This window comes from Thermobia domestica, chromosome 13 (assembly GCF_964235325.1).
Source record: "Thermobia domestica chromosome 13, izTheDome1.hap1.1, whole genome shotgun sequence".
Classification (NCBI taxonomy): domain Eukaryota; kingdom Metazoa; phylum Arthropoda; class Insecta; order Zygentoma; family Lepismatidae; genus Thermobia; species Thermobia domestica.
This window is the reverse complement of record NC_137466.1, coordinates 66,730,912-66,750,355: the sequence shown is the minus strand read 5'-3', so window position 1 is coordinate 66,750,355 and position 19,444 is coordinate 66,730,912. Positions and strand designations below refer to the sequence as shown.

Genomic DNA, 19,444 nt, shown 5'->3' with positions numbered 1-19,444 from the left:
TCGTAGTATAGGGCAGTGGATTAAAGCGTCAACAACACCAGTTTGTAATTAAGTGAACATGGCGCAATTTGTGCCTGATAAAGTGTTTTTGCGGGGTGTCCTGCTGCATTACTTTAACATGCAGAAAAGTGCGACTGAAAGTCATCGTATTTTGGTGGAAGTGTATGGTGACCATGCTCTAGCTGAGCGAACGTGTCAGAAGTGGTTTGCACGGTTTAGAAGTGGTGATTTCGGCTTGGCAGACCAAGAGCGAGCTGGACAGCCAAAAAAATTTCAAGACGAAGAATTGACAGCATTGCTCGAGCAGGATTCGTGTCAAACGCAGGAACAACTTGCAGCAGCATTAGGCGTTGATCAAACAACAGTCTCCAAACGCTTGAAAGCCATGGGAATGATTCAAAAGATGTCACATTGGGTTCCACATGAATTGAAAGACAGAGACGTTGAAAGACGAAAAACCATTTGCGAATTGCTGCTTCAACGACAGAGCAGAAAGGGATTTCTGCATCGAATTATTACGGGTGATGAGAAGTGGATCCATTACGAGAACCCTAAACGAAAAAAGGCCTGGGTGAAACCAGGTGAACCAGGTCCATCACAACCAAAACGAGATATTCACTGTGCAAAGGTTATGCTGTGCATATGGTGGGATATGAAAGGTGTGGTGTACTATGAGCTGCTGCAACCGGGTGAAACTATGAATGGAGAACGTTATCGACGACAATTAATGCGTTTGAAGCAAGCTCTGGCCAGAACACGACCAGAATGGGAGAACAGACATGATAAACTTATTGTTCAACATGATAACGCTCGCCCACATGTCGCAAAAACGGTCAAAACCTATTTAGAAAATGTCGGATGGAAAGTTTTACCCCACCCGCCGTATTCACCAGACGTTGCTCCTTCGGACTACTACTTGTTCGTTTGCATGAACAACGATTTGATTGGACAGCGGTTTACTTCTTCAGAAGATATCGAAACATGGGTCTCTGACTGGATCGCTTCCAAGGATGAGGACTTCTTTCGCCACGGAATCCGTACATTGCCTGACAGATGGGCGAAAGTGGTGGCTAGCGATGGACAATATTTTTCTTAAGGTATTTATGTATTTTGTGTTTGTACTACAGCTTCAATGTGTGCGTACCAACCGCACGAATTAATTCCTAGACCAATATATATATATATATATATATATATATATATATATATATATATATATATATATATATATATATATATATATATATATATATATATATATATAGATATATATATATATATATATATATATATATATATATATAGATATATATATATATATAGGGTGTTCTAAAAATAGCGCCCACGGACCACAGAGCATTATTCTACAAGTTAAAATATATATACAAGCAAGGATCCAAGGGGAGGGCTATATACTGGTGCTCAGGTATACACTGGACAAAATGGGCTTCAACATATATATATATATATAGATAGATAGATAGATAGATAGATAGATAGATATGAATGATCCTTATTTTAGACTTAAGAGGTTTTTTCTTTTTAAGTTTCACACCTTAAAATGATTCCGCATCAAGCAAACCATGAGAAAACAGTAAGAAATAAGGTATTAAATGATGCCAAAAGCGAACTAATATTTTCAATGCATTTACAGTATACAATATAAGGGAAAGGTGCCATGTAAGTTTGGAATGACAATTGTACGTTGATAAACATATATTTGAAGGTAATTGCTAGTAAGTAATCACAAAACTAAGTTCAAAATAACGTCAGATTTTTTTTGTGATGAAAAGCTTTATCAAAACGATGTCACGTGATCCTCATTCCATTATTTTTTTAAAATCTGGATTCAATATGGAGGACTTCAAGATGGCCTCCATGATGGTATTATACAGTAACATACACGGTTCTACCTCATTGCCCCTATCCAAGATATGAAGTCACTCCCTAAAGTAATTCCAAACTTACAATGTATCTTTGCCTGATATTGTATACTGTAAATGCATTGAAAATTTGAGTTCACTTTGGACATCATTTAATATTATTCAATTGAGCTAATTTTTATCATGGGATACTTTGGGCTTGTAGGATATGACTTTAAAAAAATCCTTCAGAATTCGAAAAATAAAGACCACCATAATATATATATATATCTACTGTATGTATATATAGGATGTTCCTTGATTAAACAGACAAATTACGCATACATTTTCAGCACATCAATACAAGAAGAAACTTTATCTGTAACTTTGGTCGAGAAGCCTCATTACGGAGAAGGATCCAATTTAAATTAATTAGTGAAATTGGTTACAAAATGACTTCACTGAATAAAGCAACGGACAAACTTTGCATTTGCGTCCAGAAACACAATAAAGTTTGTCTGCAACTTTATCTGAAACACCTAATTACTGAGATGATCCAATTTAAGGTAACTACCCTATATATTTAAAAAAAGTAGTGAATTGAGTCAAATTCTTCCAACATGTACGCAGATAAGTAAATCTTGTTTTCATTCATCAATTGGATCAAATAGATTTACTTGACCAACAGGAAGTTCTTCCTCCCTCATATTTCTAGCCTCTATAATCGTGTTTCACTTGTCATTGCCAATCTAAGAATATCTTTATACCTTTCTTCTTAGAGACTGGAAAATAGTAAACTTTCAAATGATTAGCGCTTGGTACGAAAATAATTATAATCAGAATTGAGCTGGAAGTTGAGCGTGGTTTTCTGTTCAAATTTATTTACATTATGACTTAAATTCAACTCTTTGTTCACTAACCCATTATAAACTTCACTAAGCTTGCTCATTTACAACTTTGATTGGAGTTATACTCCATGGTTACGGAATTCAGCTATTCCTGGAATTTCAATAAAGATAAAGATTTAAACTATATTTTAAATTATACATTAAGTGCAGTAATTTAAAGCTTCAGAAACTACTGTTTATTGTATACAGGCCATTGGTTTTAGTGATCCATATAACGTATACATATAACCACCAAGTATCAGGTAACTCACAGTATATGGTCTAAATTCCAGCGTTAATCTCTGCGAACGACAACGAAAATATTCTTAAGAAACAGTTAAATATTTCCTGGAGACGTGACTGAAGTGTTTTCTCGGGCTATCAGTCACGTAAAAATATTGACTAAGAAAATAATCTTCTTTTTGATTAAAGTTTAGTGTCCCTTTCGGCGGTGAGACTATATGCGATGTGGACCTACAACTTAAAGTGGGTCCGAACAACATGAGCTCCCACCGACAATCGAACCCAAGTTTCGCGCATGAAACGCGTGTACACTAATCATTTAGCCATGAGGGATACCTACGAAAATTATCTTATAAATCAAATCTAAGCTGTAAACAAAATAAAGGTACTGATTTGCGTAGATTTATTGTATATAAGGTAATTAAAAATTAAATGTAGATATAATGAACATTATCATGTAAAACGTGCTTTTAATTTTGACTTCAGTGATAGTATTGAATAATAAATTACAAACAGTTTACTATGTAAAACATGACTTTTAATTTTTACTCCATTGACACAATTTAAAAATGAATTACAAACATTTCACTATGTAAAACATGACTTTTAATTTTTACTCCAGTGACATAATTGAATAATGAATTACAAATATTTTACTATGTAAAACATGAGTTAATTTTTACTCCAGTGACACAATTGAATAATGAATTACAAATATTTTATCATGTAAAACATGACTTTTAAATTTTACTCCAGTGACATAAGTGAATAATAAATTACAAACAGTTTACTATGTAAAACATGACTTTTAATTTTTACTCCAGTGACATAAGTGAATAATAAATTACAAATATTTTACTATGTAAACATGACTTTTTATTTTTAATCCAGTAATAATTGAATAATAAATCACAAACATTTTACTATGTAAAACCTGACTTTTAATTTTTACTACAGTGATAGAATTGAATAATGAATTACAAATATTTTACTATGTAAAACATGACTTAATTTTTACTCCAGTGACGCAACACACAGAAGTATACTTCTATATATTTTGTTATGCAAACCACTGCTTTTAATTTTGACTCCATTGACACAATATGCCTGGGTATAATTAATTCTATATATTTTACTATATAAAAGTTGACTTCTGATTTTGACTTGTAACCTAGATATATTTAAATATATTTTATTAATAAAATATACTTCCTCAATTTGACCCTATAAACATACTATACCGAGGCAATATTTAATACAATTTGCTATGTAAAACATCATTTTTAACTTTGACTTCAGTGAATAATATACCTGGGTACAATTATATACCTAGATACATTTTGCTATATAAGACATTACTTTTAATTTTGACTCCGTGACGCAATAGATCTGAATAGAAATCTATATACTTTGCTACATAAAACATTACTTTTAATTTTTGATCCCAGTGACATAATAGACCTGAGTACAATTCTTTACATTTATATATATATATATATATATATATATATATATATATATATATATATATATATATATATATCTGAATTTTGGCTTCAGTTACACAGTAACCCTTAACAACATTGCATTCATTTTGTTCCACAAAATACGGCTTTAAATTTTGACTATGATTATAAGACAGCTGTCCAAATGGTTGTGTTACATCTCTTTTAATTTTGAATTTGGTTACACAGCTTGCCTAAAATATCATATACAGTTTTCATAAATAAATATGAACTTAATTTTGACTTACTTGACCAGTTAACTTGAATAATAAAATCATACATATTTTGTTACGTAAAACGTTACTTTTAATTTTCATTTCAATGACACAATTGTATTAGAGAAAAATAAATACATTTTATTGGGTAAATATGCCATCTAACTTTTACTTTGGCGACATGATTGATCTGCGTGTGTATAAAAGCAAATATTTATTTCTTAACTTAAAAAATCCCATTTCATTTTAACTCTAGTGACACAGTAGACCTGGATAAAATTCTACACATTTCTCTACGTAAAGCATTAATTTTAAATTTCATTCCAGTGACAAGGTACACCAGCATTAAATTCTATACATTTTATTATTTGAAATATGACTTCTAATTTTTCACTCTGTAATACAGATGTCGTATTTTATGTGAAATATGGGTTATAGTTTTGACTTACGTGGGACAATTTAACTACATAAAATTATGTACACCGTATTACGTAAAGTATGACTTAATTTTTACTTCAGTAAAATATTTAACTTGAACAATATCAGATTTTGTTCTCTAGATCATTGATTTTAATTTAGATTTCGACTGAGATAGCTCTATTAGATAAAATGATACATATTGTTTCTTTAAGCAAGTTCTATAAATATGCCATTTAGTTTTACTTTCTTGGCACAACTGACCTATGTAAAATCAAATATTATTCACATCTAAAATATTCCTTTTCATTTTGACTCCAGTGACGCAATAGACCTAGGTAAAGTTCTGTGCATTTTGATGTACAGCAGACGTGTGAAAAATTGTATCTACTGTGTAAAGCAATATATATATATATATATATATATATATATATATAGGCGCGGATCCAAGGGGGCTTATAGGGGCTATAGCTTCCCCTTGACGCTCAGGTATACACTGGATAAAATGGGATTCAATCCTGCTTTACACTGGATAAAGCGGCAAACCATGTTTTAGCCTCTCCCTTGATCATATAGATAGATAGATAGATAGATATAGATATTGTTTTACAAAACGTTACTTTTAATTCCAATGACAAAACAGACCTGAATAAAATATTATATAGTTATGTTAGAGCTGTCTTATACTTCTATCTCTATCAGGGCAATTAATCTGGATAAAGCCACATAGAAATATACTTTGTTATAGAAACAAATCTAAATTCTGACTTCATTTAACATTGATAGTTTCAGTTCAGTGAGTGGGTAATATCACATACATTTTTCAATGTAAAATATGTCTCTTGACTTAAGTGGTACAGTCGACCTGAATGGAATCACTTTATTGCGTAAAATATTTTTGTTGTGTTAAATATTTTTCTTTCTTCTGTAATTTTAACAGTGGTGAAGTTGACATTTTTAACTCTAGTTAAATATTAATCATAGAACCGGTTGTTAAATGTTAATCATAGAACCGGTATTAAATACTGTACTAACTAAATAACCAAGTGTTAAACACTAATCATGGAAGCAATTGTTAAACGATTTGAATGACACCACTGATTACAATGACGTAATCCTGCTTTCGGTAAATTGCGTTCCATTTGGTTTATATTCTAATTATGTCACTTTTTTGGACTACACTGTATAATAGATTGCATATACAAATTACGTACTATGAAGTTTATATTTGTACAACTAATATTTTATTTTCAATCCAGGTCGATAACAAGGCTCTAGCTAGTGATGGTTCCAAAACCGGTTTTTCGGTTTTCTCCAAAAGCGGTTCGGTTTTCACCGAAACCGGTTTTGGTTTTCTCCAAAACCTGTTCAGTTTTTCTAAGTATCCGGTTTCGGTTTTTTTCAAAACCGGTTCCGTTTTTTTTTTTTCAAAATTGGTTCTATTTCTGACCAGAATAGTGTTTTGTTGTTCTCCGCAAACCGATTCCATTTCCACAGAAATAATTTTATGTGTTCTGCAAAAGTTATGAAGAAAATCGAAACCGATTTCGGAGAAAAATCGAACCGCTTTTGGAGAAACCGGTTTTCGGATTTCGGTTTTTCTAGAAACCGGTTTCGGGTTTTTAAAATAAAAAACGGGTTTTGTCCATCCCTAGTGTAAACTTGAGTGACAATTTCAGTGTCTAACCTTCATTATTACCCTCACTATAGTCATCTTAATTACTTTTACTTTATCTTTTATTGGTGTAAGACTTTGCTCCATTCTTAACATTTACTGGACTCAACAAATTGTCTTCCAAATGTAGTGAATGGTTTGTTGTAATTTGCTAAAATACTTTGAAGTTCACTATTTTGGTTTCTGTAAACATTACTATGTTTCCTAGAATAGAAAAGAAACAAAGAAATTACAAAAACAATTTTCATTATAATATGCCATTATAAATCATTTTGGTAATTCATTTTTCATTATTAAGCTGAAAAATTGCACAAATATATTATCTTCTACTTTAAAATCTTTTATTTTTAACAATTTAATTTCCTACACATTTTCAAAATAATTTGTAGAATTTGCAACATACCATATGAGAGAGTTATGCATTGTGTTAATTAGATATCTCAAACAGACATGTCAGACACCTATTGGTAGCATAAAATATATTCACATGATTGGAAACGTATGAGTAGGCCAATGACGAAACCCGTTAAATCCACTTTGAAAAAAAAAATGAGATAGTGGTTGCCCTGGAAACCTTAGTTAGAAAGCAATTATTTCCAAATAGTATTCAGTAGCAAAAGCCATTTTAACTAGTTGAAAGTTGACATTAAAATATGTGCTAATTTCTAAAACTTGTTAAATCCATAATGGCTGCAGATGCAAAAGCAGGTAAATACACCTTCCACATTCAGTTTCATAAATTGTTAAATCGCAAGCCTGAAAGTAACGTCTGGAGAAAAGCAGAATTAAACCCAGTTAATTCCATATTTCAAACAATTTGAGGTTTCGTACTATCTAAGATTATTTTAGTAGTGTGACTATTTATTGTAACTCTTGTTAAATCATTTTAAATTTTATTTGACAAAATTTCCAATCTGTGCTTTTCTTATTGTTTTGTTTTTGGACTGAGAATTGAGACAATATACGTCTTAACCTAACTGTTCGTGACACGTTTCTGTGCTAATCGGATTTTTTCTAATAATTACTAGATCAAATACACAAAACATCGAAAGAAAACGATACTGTTGGCAGCGATGATCACAATTTTGTTGCTCAGAAAACACCAAAAATGTCTAGAAAACGTGTACGACACCCGGAAAACTGGAAACTGAATGTAGCCAAAAAGTCAAAGTAAGTGAACTATCCTATGGTTTGAAGTTGTTTGTGTTATTTTTCAAAGTAACTCTTTTACTTTGAGGAGAATATTGTTGGGAGGGGTTCCTCTCTAAACAGTCTCTTCACCTTGAGCAGTATCTCTTTTCAAAAAACGCTCTTGTCAATTAATGTTCGAAATTATAACATGCGTCATGGTACAACATGTTAAAAGATTTTGCCACGTATTTACCATTTCTGATTCTCTTTCTGCCACTGTTTTGCTCAAAACTAAAGATTTGCACATTTTGTTTTGCTATATTTTAAATTCATATATTGGGATAATTGTCAAATTGGTATCCATCCTAAGTTAGTCCATAAAATTTACAAACTCTTCCAAAATATAGTCATTCAGTTTAGAAATACATATGAATAGGTGTAATTACCTAAAATTGCATATAGTTGCGAAGGGTGTTAGCATTGAAAGTAGCTCAAAGCTTAAGTTTTACAAAGAGATTATTGCAGAAATACGAAGCCGAAAAAGTGGTGCTGCACCAAAGGACGACGACGATATATGAGTTTCCATTTAGTAGAAGTTGATGGAGAGAAGTATTTATATAATTCAATTTTTTGCTCATTTGGATCAGTTGTTTTCAATTCAGAACAAAATTAATGTAGCATTTGTGTATCAATATTCATTTGTGCCAATCTGTGCAATGTGTAATTGATAATACATTTTTTTTCAATATTTTAGTAGACATAATACTGATTTCTGACTCTGATTCCCTTTCTTTTTAACAGGGTTTATATCTTGAGCTTCAACAAAAATGGCCGGTCATCCAGATGCAAAAGCTGTTATTTCCACTTTCATATGCAAAACCTGTTAAATCCAAACTATTTTCTTCAATAACAATTCAGAGAGTAGTGTGATTATACAGCTTTCGACAGACCAACGTTGACATTATTCTTTCTTTTTTTAAATAGTTTCTAATGCTATTTTACATTTATGACGTGTTTAACCAGTTTTTCTCGATTTGCCACAAATTTTAAAATGTGGGTTTAACGGGTTTTGCTTTACGCCTCTCATATATATTGGATATATTCACAGGCATCGATTCAGCGGGGTCCGAGGGAGACCACGATTCTGAAATGAAATGAAATCTTTGTTTTACGTCCCACGGTTATGCGCCTAGGCTAAAGGAAACCGTAATGATGACAAATGAAATGGTGGAAGAAAGTGGGAGGAAACGGAAGAACCCCGAGAAAACCCAAGCACACAGTGTTTGTCCACCTCAAAGTTCACTTGGCGCGAGCTGGGATTGAACCAAGGATCCCATGCACCAGAGGTGAACGCTCTACCACTGAACCACCGTCCCCTCACCTTTAGTATCCTAAAGTTTGCTTTGCCCTTCATAATGTAATAAATTTGATTGATTCATTCTGGGTTTAGCGTCCCTTTTAGCAAGGAGGCTATATGAAAAGTAGAACTACAGCTTAACGTGGAATCTCAATCACATGAGCTCCTTCCGGGAATCGAACCCGGGACTCGCACACCAAATCCGCATACGCTATCTGCGTAGTCATAAGGGAGCTCTCATTGATGTCTTGTTAGACGATATCTGACAGCTAAACATACAGCTGAACAGCTTGAACGCCCCCCCCCCTCTAAAAATCGGCGCCGCTGAGTATATGACAGAAATTTCATGCTGGATGACGGACAAAATGGGACACGCTGGATCACCTGGCACACCTGGTGCCAGAGGATCAGAGTTCGATCTAAGGCCATGTAAAATTATGGTGGACCACATAATGTACGTGTTGTTTTCGGGTTTCTCTCGTTTCCTCCAATATTTTCATTCCGCCAATTCTATCATAAATCATAACTACTCACTTTTACACGGAATCGTTTTTCTCCTTTAGTCTAATGGGCATAACTATGGGACGTAAAACTAAAAGATTTGTTTTCCAATTTCATATTAGATATGGCAAACAGAAGTAGGCCCTAACTAATAATAGAATAGACCAGCAGTAGTCAATCTATAATAGACTGAGGACCAGGACAAAATAAGAACCATTCTTGAAGGCCAGACAAATTAAAAATAAATAGATAAATTATTTAGCTATTATTTACCATTTACGGTAGCTAAAATAAAAACTTATAAAATGAAATAAAATGAAATCTTTCAGTGTAACGTCCCACGATTATGCACGTTAGAATTCGAGAGACGGATGATTAAGGCAAGTGAATAATGATGGACTAATTGGTGGAATGAGATTGTCAGAAGAAACGGGAGTACCTCGAGAAAATCCACGGACATGATGTTGTCCACCAAAAACTTTGTCGAGGATCGAACCAGGAACCCTAAGCACCAGAGATAAGCGCTCTACCACTAAGCCAGTAGTTGTTCCCCGCAAGCAGGGGTGTAACAATAGAGGGTAAATGATGGTCTGTCACCCCAAACAACTTCTTTCCCCTCAAATGGAATTCGTCGGTTAAATGCTTATTTAACATATTTACTAAAAAGGCTAATGAAGAATGTCTATCTAGGACAAGATGAAGTGTCCATTCTTTGTACAGGAAGAATTAAGTTTAATAATTATAAAACGATAAGTTTGACTATAAAAAATGCCCTCTTTTCCTCTTCAGAAGCGGAACTTTCGGAAACGCTGTTCGTCTATTGTTGATTATGGGTTTATATATCGAATTTCATAGAACTCAAGCAAATCCCCACATTAGGCAATTTCTGAATAAAAAGGGTCGAAAATTTTAATACTAGAGATTGTTCCCTTTAGGATTCGAATTTTTGAAAATACTGAAACACTTTTTCTAATTATTTCAATTAGAAGTCTATAAACTGTATTGTATTATTGTGCATTCAAGTGTATTGTTCAGTCAAGAATAATCAGTTTCATTAGTGCAATGGTAGCTATCAAAGAGCGTCAAGTTAAACTGTTATTCGATAAGCGTACAAGGAGTGTCCGCACAAATGGCAGTCAATTCTATCAATGTCTACTTACAGAACCCTTTACGGGGATCTTTGATAAAATCAATTGAATTCTAAGGTATACGCCATTTATCAGCGTTTTTGCCATACGAGGGGTTTTCAACAATTTCTTCGTAGTGCAGCATCGACAATGGAATTTAAACACGTTAATAATATGGTGAGCCAAATATGTATTATTTCAGCTTGTGACAACTGTTCGTGTTTACGACTTTTCTCTTGAACTTCGGTTGAATTTATTGGAAAAAACCACTTAGTCAATATAGTTAAGTGATTAAAATTGAACGGAGAAATTAGAGCCTGCCTTTTTCTTCAGGTATTAATAGTGGTGTTCGTCTCGTACATTTAAAACTTCAGAAACACGTTTCATCTAAATTGATTGTCGCAGGTTATAAGGTAGGGGTTTCGTACGATAATCAATCTCTCAAATGACAGTTATGGATACTTAACAGGAACTCAGAATTCAAAACAATATTAAGGATCATAATCTCGCCATCAATGATACAGCCAACTTCAGGTATAACTACTAGTCATATACCCACTCTGCAAGGTCCTCAGGAACTTCCGCAATTGAGGAAGAGTACTCTGTTCAGGGGTAGATCCAGGACGGACTTCTGGGTGGGGGGTGAGTTGTAATACTGCTACTTAGAGATACTTTTAAGAGCTCCGAACTCTGGAATGGGTTTTATTTATATATGAAATAAGAAAGTTTCCTCTTCTGGAGGGGGGCGATTGCCCCCCTGGATCCACCCCTCAGGCACATAGCCCCCCCCTTCGAGACCAGAAATGAATAAAAATAAGGAAGGATGAAAAATAAATGAGAAAAAGAAGGATCGCGTTAAAAAATTTTAAAAATCAGGAAGCTTTTGGTTTCTCTTTCTTATGAGGAGATTTGTATTACTTCAAATACATGGTGGCGAGGTGAGCGAGATATCCTGGAAGAGTCAGGGAATTTGAAATTTCTAGAAAAGTTGCGGAATTCTCAGGATTTCTAGAAGAGTTACAGAATTCTCAGAATTTCTGTTACTAGTCAAGGGGATTTCAAGGGAGATTTCAAGCTTCCGAAAGTATAGTACCGTTGTGTAACAACGTGGACATTTTTGTCATAAATTTTCGTCATCGCATCCTTGCAATATCAAACATGTTATTTCAAAAACAATTTTCTACTGCTCCTTTAACCTGTCATTGGAATATACAGTAGTTGACGGAATAATAAAAACAAAAATTTATAGGGTTCGACTCCCGGCGGGAGCTCATGTGGTTCGGATTTCACGTTGATCAGTAGGTCCAGGTCTCATATAGCCGCGCTGCTGAAAAGGGACGTTAAACTCAAAATCAACTTTACTCAAAAATTTATATGGAAAGAAAGTTCTGTTAACGTTTGATTCAACAGAGAAAGAAACGTGGATATTGTAAAATATTTTACAAGACATTATTGAGTATGTAATTTTTATAATAGTGAATATGTACTTTTTATAATAGTTGGGGTCATAATGAAAGGAAAATTGTTATACTTGAATGAACAGAGGAAGGATGTAAATACTGTAAAATCTTTATCAAGACGTTTATTATTATTATTATTATTATTATTATTATTATTATTATTATTATTATTATTATTATTATTATTATTATTTTTACTCAAGTTTTCTTATAGTTTGTTATTAAAATACCAACATATCCTCATTTTATTGTCCTAACAAACCAATATATGTTGATAGTAAAGTAGTTTAGATTGATCGAACTCCTGGGCATTCAGAATTTCATGTCATGTCCCCCCCCCTCTCCCTCCGTTACGAAATCCTGGCTGAACAAAGCAACATATGTTCCAGTAAAATAGTTTAGAATGATCGAATCCCTGTTGTGATGACCACAGTATTTCATGTCACGGACCCCCCCCCCTTCACGAAATCCTGGCTACGTGCCTGCGCCCCTGACTCTGTTAAACTTTTTAACCACAGCCCTCCCAAGTATTATTGTAGCACCTACACCCCTGTAAGTTTGTGAACCTATTCCCCTTCGGCTCTCTCAAATACTAGTCCAGCACATTTATCCCTGGAAATTTCTAATGAGAAAAGTGAAGAATCTCATACATTATTATTGACGACAGACGCAATCTGGAAGATAAAATAGTTTCTCAGCAGCACCCAATAGAAGCAGAGAACAGCAATCAACCTGTACCTAGTATATTACATAATTTGAGTAAATCTCTTCTTTCCCCCTTACCTTCTCCATTTGCGTAACAAATGTCTTCAGTTATTAGCACAGAGATATGTTTAAGTTTAAACTTATACAGTAACGGTTCACATATCAGACGGTGTTGAGCACTCATTGCCATTGCCATTAAAATCCGAGTGACGGCCTCCGTATTAAGGATGGTCTAAAGCCACAAAAAGTTTGTTTCTGTGATAAGCGATGGCGTTGCTATCGCCCTATCTTTTCAATGTAAATTAATATTCACAAAAAACGACTAATAACTTTTACAAATACTGAACTATGTTCTTCACTGTTAGTCTGTTTGAAGATTATGACTATACGCAGCAATTGTTTCGTGCAGATTTTCGAATTGTTGACTCGTTCATTGTTGAGTTCAACTAATTGTTTCAGAGGAATTGAATGCCTCCCCCTTACCATTTGTTCTAGGAATCTAGAATTCTGGTATTTAGTAAAGCATGATGTAGTCTATAGGTTCCAAGGTGACAATTTTTCGACATTTTGTTCTTTCCATTGTTGCAAGCTTTTAATTGTTGTAGAGAAATCCTATGCCTCTCCCGTTATCATTTGTTCTAGGACACTGAAATTCTGGCATTTAGTATAGCGTGATGTAATGTATGAATCACAAGTTGACATTTTTTTGAAATGTTGTTCTTTCCATTGTTGTAAGCTTTTAATTGTTGGAGAGGAATCCAATGCTTCTCGCGTTACTGCTTGTTCTAGGACTTTAAAATTCTGGCATTTAGCAAAGAATGTAGTAATGTATGAATATTACGGCGAAAATTTTATTATGTATTTTCGTTTCCATTGTTGTAACCTTTTAATTGTTGTGGAGAAATCTGATCCCTATCCCGTTATCGTTTGCACAAGGACAATGAAATTCTGTCACTGAGTACAGAATGAAGTCATATACGAACTTCAAGACGAAAATTTAACAGCATTTTGTTCTTTCCATTGTTGTATGCTTTTGATTGTTGAAGGAACCCAATGCTTTTCCCGTTATCGTTTATTCTAAGATTCTGAAATTTCGGCATTTGGTATACCGTGATGTAGTGTATGATTCATAAGGTAATTATTTTTCGATATTTTGTTCTTTCCATTGTTGTAAGTTTTGAATTGTTGTAGAGGGATTGGATGCCTCTCCCGTCATCGCTTGTTCTAGATCTCTGAAATTCTAGTGCAGGACCAAGTGATCTATGAGGTTTTAGATGAAAATTTTACTACAATTTATTCTTTCCATTGTTGTAAGTTTGCTGCTATGGTAGTCTGCTTACCTGCCTGCTATAGTAGGCAGACATATGGTAGTCTGCATACCACACTACATCTTGTGCCAATTTAGCCTTGTGCTTACAATCAATCATGTACGTTACACGTGCCTGCTATTCGAGTTGTGGAAATATTGCATGACTTATGAGTCATCCTTGAAATAATAATAATAATAATAATAATAATAATAATAATAATAATAATAATAATATTTGAACGTCTACTATCATTTTAACTATCTCTATCAGATGGTAGATCTTGATAACGAAAAATAGCTGAAAAAGCTTAAGAATTTACTATATAACTAACTTGCTGAAATTTTATGTAGGAACTTATGGGAACTAAGATTTTTTTGAACATATCTACCGTATATACAAAAGTTGTAACATTGGGAATCACAAGCACTACACGAAAGCAGAATCTATTTCGGGATTACTGTACTTAAGGGAGGAGAGCTTGAGCCGAGACAGTCCCTTGTCTACGCCACTGCATAATTAATCATCAACTTTGGTACTTTCATTTACCTAAACGGGTACAGATAACTGCGATTTTGTTACTACCCTAGTAACTCCTACAATACAACTACAGTATGTCCGAGTATGATATTATTTTTTCTCTTTAACATCTTTTTCGTTATACAAAGGCGAATTCAAACTAATGAACTTCTTAAAACATTTTTTTCTTCTCTTATGAATAGTTTATGGCGCATTTCCTACACCTTATGATTCTAAGTTTGCGCAGTGTCAAAACCTATGTTTCAATTGCAAGTAATAATAATAATAATAATAATAATAATAATAATAATAATAATAATAATAATAATAATAATAATAATAATAATAATAATAATAATAATAAAGTCATGTGTGCCCGGTGTATTAAGTCATGATTTGAGGGCCTGCTTGATCTGGGCCCCCATTTTTTTCTTTTTTTTGTTAATTTTTCATAATCCAGGACGGTAAAAACTAAACAAACTACGGTACAATCCGGTACAAACGAAAATCTTTCAAATGAGCCCACTAAATCGTTTGTACAGCGGGGGACACTTCTAAATGGTACACCTTAGCCGTAAATCTCCATATGGCTGTACCATTTAGAAGTGTCCCCCGCTGTACAACGTGGTGGGTGGATCAGGTTCACACAGCCCCCAACTTTGTTTTCTTAATTTTTCATAATCTATTATGGTTAAACTAACACTCATTGTGGTACAATCCAGTACTAACCAAGTACTTTCATATGACATACAAAAGTCATGTATACCCGGTGTATTAAGTCGTGATTTGAGGGCCTGCTTGACCTGGGCCCCATTTTGTTTCGTTAATTTTTCATAATCCAGAACGGTACAATCCGGTACAAACGAAAATCTTTCAAATGAGCCAATTAAATCAATCCTAGGACATTGTGGGGGGCTGCATGAACTTACCCCCCTCCACTTTGTTTTCTTAATTTCTCATACTGCAGTACAGTACAAACAAAAATATTAGCGGTACAAACCGATACAGGCGAAGTACTTTTTATTGATATGCGAAAATCATTTGTACCGAGAGGTTCACAAAGTTGACTGTCGTGTCTAGGGATGGGCAAAACCGGTTTTTATAAAAACCGAAAACCGGTTTCTATGAAAACCGAAAAACCGACATTTCGGTTTTCTCCAAAACCGGTTCGGTTTTTCACCGAAACTGGTTTCGGTGAAAACTTTTCGAAAATACATAAAACTATTTCTGTGGAAATGGATTCGGTTTCCGGAGAACAAGGAAAGACCATTCTGGTCAGAAATAGAACAAATTTTGGAAAAAAAATTGGAATGGGTTTTGAAGAAAACCGAAACCGAACCGGTTTTGGAGAAAACCGATAACCGGTTTCGGTGAAAACCGAAAACCGAAAAACCGGTTTTTGTGCCCACCACTAGTCGTGTCACATTTAGTTTGTTAAAATCTGGCTACCCTGAAGAAGTCTTGGGCCCATCCAAGACTAACTTACTGGATGAATCCCTTCCCTTTAACCTTCAATTGATCAACAAGTTGCTAGAATGCTAACGACATCTCTTGGTGTCATATAGGAGACAGTGCATCTAGTGACAATTACTAGTCTAAGTGTCAAGTATTAGGAATTCGGTGAGCGACAGACTGAGACGTCTTATGTTTATATGATAGGAGTAAGAATATCTAAGTATTTTCATCTAGATATTTATGCAAACCCTAATTCCTAAATAAGTCAAAATTTGCATATTAAAGTTATTCTCAGATTGAAATATTTGTGCTTTATAAACAAAACAGTACAAAAAAGTACTTGCCCATCTATATGTTTTAAAATTGAAAACTATTTCACTATACTTAACCTCTCAGTTCACTTTAATAGATTTAAAGGTTAGAAAAGGAAGAAGACCAGGCAGGTAATAATTTATATTTATCACTATATTAATTAGTTAATAGATAAACGTACCTTATGTTTAAATTTTAAGTTGAAAATGACCAATATTGTTTTAAGTCCTCAACATTACGTTCTTTCTTCTCGTCACTGAATATATTTTTTTAAAAATCAGCAGTTGCACATTAAGGCACCATCTTCAATATTTTTTTTTTCCTTATTGGCTTGTTCTTATTTATATGTTTTCTTCATCGCTGAGTTTCTGAAATTAATAAAAGATGCCTTAGAAGTTGAATGACATAAAACAAGAAAACATTTTAGTAGTTTCTAGGATATCAATAATTTTTTTTAATGGCATTGTTTAGATTTATGACATAGTAATTATTGAAATACCAATTGTCAGTTACCGAACCCAATAAAAATTTTTAAAAAATCTAAATTTATTATAATTTTGGCAGTACAGACATTCCTTGGAGGGAGAGATAACTAGTCGCAACTGCTCTTTATTATACAAGCTTACTGTTCCTGGCTATTTACGTTAGTATAAATATTCGTATAGAAGACATTCTTAATGGTAAGTTCAGTCATTCTTTTACGCAAGAGAATGTGAACAGAAAAAGTTCAAAGACAGAGACTTTATTAAGACTGTTATTGGTGGAAATTACAAGGAATGAAGGAACGAAAATGCGTCCAAGTTCGTTGGATATGACGCATGAACAACTACAACTTCGGCAGAACGGCTCATACGAAGGCTCAAGCAGTACCCTCAGTTTGGAGGTCATAGTAGTACAATCGAGCAAATATATTTATAATAGAAGCAGAAATTATTTGACTCACAATAGGAGTAGAATTATAATTGCTTTATAGTAAAGGGTGTCCCACAAAGACCGCAACTTTTGAAATGTCCGCCATTTCTGTTCCAGTAAGTTGGTAGCACTGAACGTTCCATGATTTTCATCTGTTGTAATTGGGGTTAGTAGTCATCTGTTTTCTGTACGGGTAGGAATCAGTGTGTTGTCATAGTGAAAAACATATTACGAATATGGTGAACGTTGTGCAGGGACTGTTCGCAAACTCTGTGGAATGTTTGGTCAGGGTAACTCACCGGATAAATCGACTGTGATGAGATTGATTGCTAAATTAGCACTGCACACTTTAGTACTGCAAGAGGGTGATATATCGAAGACTCAGACACTGAAGTGTGGACAAACAAACGAGAAAAATGTGAACAATCATCACTGTGTCTCATCGACGTCAATCGACACAATGTATGCATGCCACTGTCTTTGAGCGGGACCGCATGGTCTCTTAAGAGAAGGTGACTTCTCGCATCACAAAGTTGAAAGTAACATATGTTGTTTTCCCACGAGACGAGAGTCGGAAGGAGAAGTACTTCTTTTTCTAATTCAAGAGGAGTCAAGAAACATGACAAATATTACCTAATTTCCGAAACGAGACGAAATTTCACGAACCTCGTCTCGGAAATTAGGCACCATCACTAACTCACTCAAGTCTTAGATCTGAAACATTGTTTTAGTATTACTTAGTATAAAATCTTTAAATTGATCAAGTGCAGGGCCGTGCCGAGGGGGGGGGGAGCGAGCGGGGCGATGGCCCCGGGCGCCGAAGTAAGGGGGCGAAAAATTCGGGAGAAAAAAGGAAAATATAGGAAAAATTGCTTGGAATATACGTATGGGGGCGCTGTCATATACTCTCGGGGCCCGGGCGCTGATTTTCCACGGCCCGGCCCTGATCAAGTGTTTGCACGAACATAATGAACATTTATCAACGTTTAAAGATTCATAACTCACTACGCCATATACTTCAATAATAAATATGGTTTAAATGCTGTTATATCTCTCTTTGTGGGTCTGTATAGCACAGAAGGATTCTGATAACTTCTAGATCACATTGAGATAAATATCAACCTGGCATAAATTTTGAACGAAACGAGAACAAATTTAGAAAACGAGACGAGAAAGAATTTCTCGAGAACCTAGAGAAGACGAGATCTCTATAAATGTACGAGACTAGACGAGAAAACCTTATTTATAATACGAACCATGTCTTAATACTAATCATGTTATAAAGAATAAGGAAAAAATGCCAGAAACGACAAACATTTCGCAGCTCACAGGATCAGTCGAGTATTTTGCCATTAAAACTGTCGCGCCTATACAGGATGCGCCGCCAGGACGAGTGATGCGTGTGTGCAAGCAATAGACAAGAAAGAACTGTAAGCTGCGATGATCTATCAGTGTTCCGCGCAACCGGACCGTGTTGCACTATTGAGTGATGCATGCTATTTCGACTTCTATTAGCTGAGGACAACCTTATAGTGACAATTATATCTGGGAGATACTAGAGGTCGGCAAAGTCATAACCTTCTTTCAGACTGCTGATACCACATTTCAGCAGGGTAATGCTCGGGCACATGTATCAATGAATGTGAATTCTACCGTTTCCTACCTCTTTCTCATTTACTAATTCTACCATCACCAATAGTATGTATCTGTCATACGAAGCAACTAACGGTTACTCTCTATACATATTGGTTTCCGTCCTATAATCTTCTGCGTTGCATATGTCTTCCAGTGCTATCAGCGCAGATCAAAGGACTAGATATGAAAAAAAAAGTATAGAATAGAAAAAATTTACAT

At 34.3% G+C, this 19,444-nt stretch overlaps 1 long non-coding RNA gene across 2 annotated transcripts in view; it reads right to left on the bottom strand.

Moving 5' to 3' along the window:
• Window positions 1-3,427: 3,427 nt before the first annotated feature.
• Window positions 3,428-19,444, bottom strand: part of LOC145668204 (uncharacterized) — a 332,744-nt gene continuing 316,727 nt past the window's right edge. For both annotated transcript variants that reach the window (XR_014127985.1, XR_014127986.1), the window contains 2 exons: window positions 16,860-17,046; window positions 3,428-7,008 (listed from right to left, as the gene is read on the bottom strand). This is a non-coding gene — a long non-coding RNA (uncharacterized LOC145668204). The remainder of the gene's footprint in view (window positions 7,009-16,859; window positions 17,047-19,444) is intronic.